General features: G+C 40.5%; 1 long non-coding RNA gene across 1 annotated transcript in view; it reads right to left on the bottom strand.

The window, feature by feature from the left end:
* Window positions 1-4,183, bottom strand: part of Gm26901 — an 83,460-nt gene extending 79,277 nt beyond the window's left edge. The window contains exon 1 of the long non-coding RNA XR_865172.2: window positions 3,805-4,183. This is a non-coding gene — a long non-coding RNA (predicted gene, 26901). The remainder of the gene's footprint in view (window positions 1-3,804) is intronic.
* Window positions 4,184-6,000: the final 1,817 nt, after the last annotated feature.

The following is a 6,000-nucleotide window of genomic DNA, read 5'->3' on the forward strand; positions in this document are numbered from 1 at the left end:
CAAGTGCTGTGAGTTAAAGGTGTGCGCCACAAACCCTAAAAGACCCATAAAAAACTAAAAAAAAAAACCAAAAAACAAAAAACTTTTAAAATACTTATTAAACATTTTTTAAAACCCTAAAATTGTAAAAAAAAAAAAAAAAAAAAAAAAAAAGAAAGAAAGAAAAAAAAAGAAAACATGAGAACTCTAAAAAGACCCTAAAAAATTCTAAAACCCTAAAAAAAATCCTGAAACTCTACAACAACACTAGAACACTAAAAAGACCATAAAAAAACATTAAAAAAAAAAAAAGGTGTCTGCTGACCCCTAACACTCTGTTTTCCAACAGACCTTGGAGGACCTGTGAAAAGCAATGAACTCTGCTGGTCTGTTCACTTTCCTACCATTGCAAACTTTGAGTGTTGTCTGTATCTCTGTAAGGGACGTGCGCACAGTGGGTCCATGTCGGTATTGATCCGGGTGGTGCTCAGGTTACCAATCAGTAATCAATGCGACTCCAGTTCCTTGCTGTTCACGAAAGTCAAGATTGTGTGATATGGGATTCCAGTCATATATACTTATACATATATATATACACATATAAATATATATACATATGTATACACATATTAATATATATACAAACACATATACATATACATATATACCTATACCTATATATATATACATATATATACCTGTGTATATACATTTATATACATATAACTATACATATAAAAATATATATACATATACATACATTTTTATATAGTTACATATAAATATATAAGTATGTTTATAACATATACCTATACATACATATACTCACATTATATATTGTGTATATATATATGTATATATATACACACAGGTATACCTATACCTATATATACATATGCTTATATATGTATATACATAGCCATGTATACATATATTTATATATATACATACATATATAACATATGCATACATGCATATACATATGTACATAGACATATATATGCATATATATGTGTATACCTAAACATATATACAGATATACATGTATGTGTATACTTTTACATTACACCATATATAATGTATACATCACATCATATATAATGTATACATTACATCATATATATGCACAGGACACTGACATGGCAGGTACCAAGCTCATATATAATGTATGTATATGTGTATACATTTATACATATTTTATATATTTTAATTTTATTAATTGTAAATATACATATTTATAGTATATGAAATATATGTATATTTCATATATAAATATTTATATAATATTTATAAATATAAAATGTATATAAATGAAACATATAATACATATATAAATATTTTAATATATGTCATATATAATTATATATATTGTTATGTATATAAACATAAATATATACTTAAACTATTTATATTATTTACATTATATCTGTAATATATTACATTTACATATATGCGATATGTATATTAATATTGATAAATATATATATACAAATTTCAATATATAAGTGAACATATGTGAATATATGTGTAAATTTAAAGGTTTGTATAAAAACTGATAAATTTAAAAAGACAAATATTTACAAATAAAACATACGTTATATTCCATAGACATAATTAAGATGCAGGAAGTGACTCCACCATGATGGGATGTGACCATACTGTGACCAGATGTGAGAATACGGGGACAGGAAGTAGCTTCACGGTGACAGGAAGTGACTATACCCTGATTGGAAGTGACCATGTTGTCACATGAAGCGGCCACACTGTGACCAGAAGGGACCAGAAGTGACCGTGTCATCACAGGAAGTGACTACAGCAAGACCAGAAGTGACCATATCGTAACTGGAAGTGGCCGTGACATCAGGATTTTCTTCCTGTTTTTGTTGTTTCTCAGTGTGAGTATGGTTTTGTGGTAGGCAAACCTGCCTGAGTGGTACAGAGCATGGAGCCTGAGGCACCGGGTGTTGGGAACCGCCCACTGTGCTCTGCAGTGGGCCTTGCTTGGACTTATCTTGTATAAAATTATTTTATTATATATTAGATATATTATATTATATATCATTTTAAAATATATATTTTATTATATACTATATATTATGTATATTATACTACATATTACATATTACTTTTCTGCTATTATATTGTAATATACTGTCCAATGGGTTACATACACTACATATTATTATCACACGTTACAGATCACTTTTATTATATAAAAAACTTTTAAAAAAGTATTCAGAAGTACAAACTCCAGACTGCGGATGCATACATCCAGGAAAATATAAATTTGAACTTAAAATTTAAAATATTATTATTATTGCTTTTATTATTTTAAATATGAAAAATTGTCATAAAAGCATATGTTTATACCATATATTATTATCATGTTATATATTACGCTCCTTACTGTTATCACATCCTTATATACTCTGTCTCGCTTGGTGTCCGCTGACCCCTAACACCCTGTTTTCCATTTTCTATTCCTGCACAAACATCATGACCAAGAAGCAGGTTGGAGAGGAAAGGGTTTATTCAGCTTACATTTCCACACTGCTGTTCATCACCAAGGAAGTCAGGACTGGAACTCAAGCAGGTCAGGGAGCAGGAGCTGATGCAGAGGCCATGGAGGGATGTTCTTTACTGGCTTGCTTCCCCTGGCTTGCTCAGCCTGCTCTCTTATAGAACCAAGATTACCAGCCCAGATATGGTCCCACCCACAAGGGGCCTTTCCCCCTTGATCACTAATTGAGAAAATGCCTTACAGCTGGATCTCATGGAGGCATTTCCTCAACTGAAGCTCCTTTCTCTGTGGTAACTCCAGCTGTGTCAAGTTGACACACAACCAGCCAGTACAATTGACCCCTTGTCAACTTGACACACAAACACATCACTAGTAAGCCTCAACCCTTAGTTCTTAAAAGTCCCAGTCTTTACATATTAAAAGTTCAATCCTTTAAAAATATCCAATATCTTTTAAAATCCAAAGTCTTTACAATTAAAAGTCTCTTAACTGTGGGATCTGAGTTCGAGGCCAGCCTAGAGTACAGAGTGAGTTCCAGGGCTACACAGAGAAACCCAGCCTCAAAAAAAAAACAAAAAACAAAACAAAACAAAAAGCAAACAAAAAGCGAGCGGGAGCATTGCAGTGACAACCTGTCGCCACCGGGTGGCGTGCGAGAGCAACTGTCTCAGGGTTAAATCCAGAGAAACCAAGTCTTGGGGAAAAACCAAACAAACAAACAAAAACCAAACAAACAAACAAAAAAACCAAAACCAGGCAGGTGGTAGTGGCGGACGCCTTTAATCCCAGCACTGGGGAAGCAGAGACAGGTGGATTTCTGACTTAAAGGCCAGCCTGGTCTACAGAGTGAGTTCCAGGACAGCCAGGGCTACACAGAGAAACCTTGTCTCGAAAACAAACACACAAACACACACAAAGGGGCGAGAGAAACCTTGTCTCGAAAACAAACACACACACACACACACACACACACACACACACACACACAAAAGGGGAGTGTTGCAGTGATAACCTGTCGCCACCGGGTGGCGCGCCAGAGCATCTGTCTCAGGGTTAAGCCCAGAGACACCAACTATGGGAAAAAACAAAATTAAATTCAATAAAGAAATAAATAGATGAATAAATAAATAAATAAAATTTAAACATTCAAAAATTAAAAATAAAAAGTAATTAGAAAAAAATAACAACCCAGTCTTAGAGAAAAAAGAGGGGAGCGGGGCTCAGAGAACCCAAAACTGGGACAGAACTACAACTCCCAGCATGCCTAGGGGCTGAGGCAGGGGCGTGCCCGCACCTGCACTGACCTGAGATGGAAGGAGAGAGAGATTCTGTCCGCGGCCAGTGACTTCCTGCTTCCAATCCGCGGTCCCCGGGACAGCGGCGCTCACAAAGGCGGAGAGACCCTTGCCGGGCAGTTTTCGGGTGGTAGAGGCGGGAAAACGGAAGGCTCAGTTCTGTGCACCCGCGCCACGTGAGAGTTCCAGTCTGTGGCAGGAAGTCCCGCCCGCTCGGTCGTGATTGACGGCAGCGGCTTTCAATCAGGAAGCTTCCCCACTTGCTATTTCCAGGAGCAGGGAATAGCGCCAGAAGTCCCGCCCGCCCGGCTGTGACTGACAGCCGCGCCTTCCAATGGAAGGCTGGATTTCTTCCCCCCCCCCTCCCCCACACACACCCACCGTCCATGTCTGACAAGAGGCAGTGTCTGAGGCTTTTTTTCCCTCTATAAAGGAATACAGAGGCTTCAGGTCCACGCCGCGCGGTGGGCGGGGCCCGGCTTCCCCTTCCATCGTGTCAATCACCCCGAGGGGGCGGTGCCGCCGCTGATGCCTGCAGCCGCCCCAGGCCCCGCCCCCGCCTCATGCTCACTCAGGTGAGACCCCACTCTGGTCTTAGCTGACGCCCTCCCCGCCCACTCGTGGGGGTCCTGGGAAACGGAAGGGCGCGCCCTGCCACCGCCATGACACCCACAGGCCAGCAGAGGGCGCCTCGGCTCCCCTCACAGATGGCGGTGAGCTGCCCACCCGCCTTCCTGCCCGCCCGCCTGCCCGCCGTGGGTGGGGGACTGCGACCCCCAGGGAAGGATGACGTCCACTCGCCGGGCCACCTGGGGCCCCCAGAGACTGAAACCGCCCCCCCACCCCCGGAGAAATCCGCGTCTGCAGAGACACGGGCGGGCGGCCGTGATTTTTATATAAAATTAAAAAGTCTCGTGTGCTTATCGTGTGGGAGCTCACTCTGTAGCCCAGGCTGGCCTCGAACTCAGAGATCCACTGCCTCTGCCTCTTCCCAAGCGCTGCTGGGATGAAAGGCGTGTGCCACCCCTGCCTGGCGACCCTAACACTCTTAAACCCCCCAAATAAAACCCTAGCATTTTAAATAAAAATACTCAAGAGCACTAAACACTACTCTTAAAAAAAAAAAAAAAAAAAGCAGCAAAACCCTGACCCTCCCCCCCAAAAAAAAAAAAAAAAAAAAAACTCTAAATGTCTGGGGCGGGGCCGGAGCACTCAGAGGTCCTGTCACTCAATTCCCAGAGACTCCACGCAGGCTCACACCCTGTGCAGATTTAGTGACCTCACATAGACGCGAGATAGATTAATAAATCTTATAATAAAAAAAAAACACATCGGAGACACACGTGAACCCGTCCTGTACTGGGGCTCCAGAAATACTGAACGAAAGAATGCAAACGGGAAAAAGCATCCTTCTTTGCATTGGTTTAATAAATTACTAAGGGTGCCATCCTTGGGTCGCTGACATCTTGTCTTCATAGGAACTAGACTAGAAAGAAAACCACTCAATGTCTGTGGCTATTTCCCAGCCTTAATGATGTAAAACATTGTGCTTCTTTCTAAACAGGCTGTTGACCCCACTTTAACTCAATGGACTGCCAGAATCAAGAATTATTCTATCAGAGAGCACAGACAGATCAGACACGCTGGCTGCACAGCATATTCAGAACTTCCAAGGGATTTATTAATCAGAGCAGGGCATTTTAGGCCTTAGCCTGGCTCACAGACTAAGTAGTCACCCAGCTTGTGGAACAGGACTTTGCTATACAAGTAGTCACCCCTGTTCATGTCTTTGTTCTCTATGCCCTTTGTTACCCACAGTTATCTGTGGACAGAAACTATTGAATGGAAAATTCCCAACATAATTCATACATTTGTTCTATTTTATTTGTAGTAGTTGTGGCTGATTGCTAGTGCCTAATTTGTAAATTAAGTTTTATCATAGGTATTATATAGAGGGCACACATAATCTATCCAGTCCATGGCTGCATAAGCCATGGGGGAGTCAGGCTTGGGTATAGAACCCCAGAGTAGGCAGTTGAGACTTACAGATACACTTAATGTTGATCATCCTGTCCACCAGACCCAAACCAAGAAACAAGCAGATAATTCTGGCACTGGGAAATTTAGAAACATGAGGAAGGGGAGACCTTTGGATGGAGTCATTGTTAAAACTGTGAAGCCACACAGTAAGGACAGGAGCCAAGA

This window comes from Mus musculus, chromosome 1 (assembly GCF_000001635.26).
Source record: "Mus musculus strain C57BL/6J chromosome 1, GRCm38.p6 C57BL/6J".
NCBI lineage: Eukaryota > Metazoa > Chordata > Mammalia > Rodentia > Muridae > Mus > Mus musculus.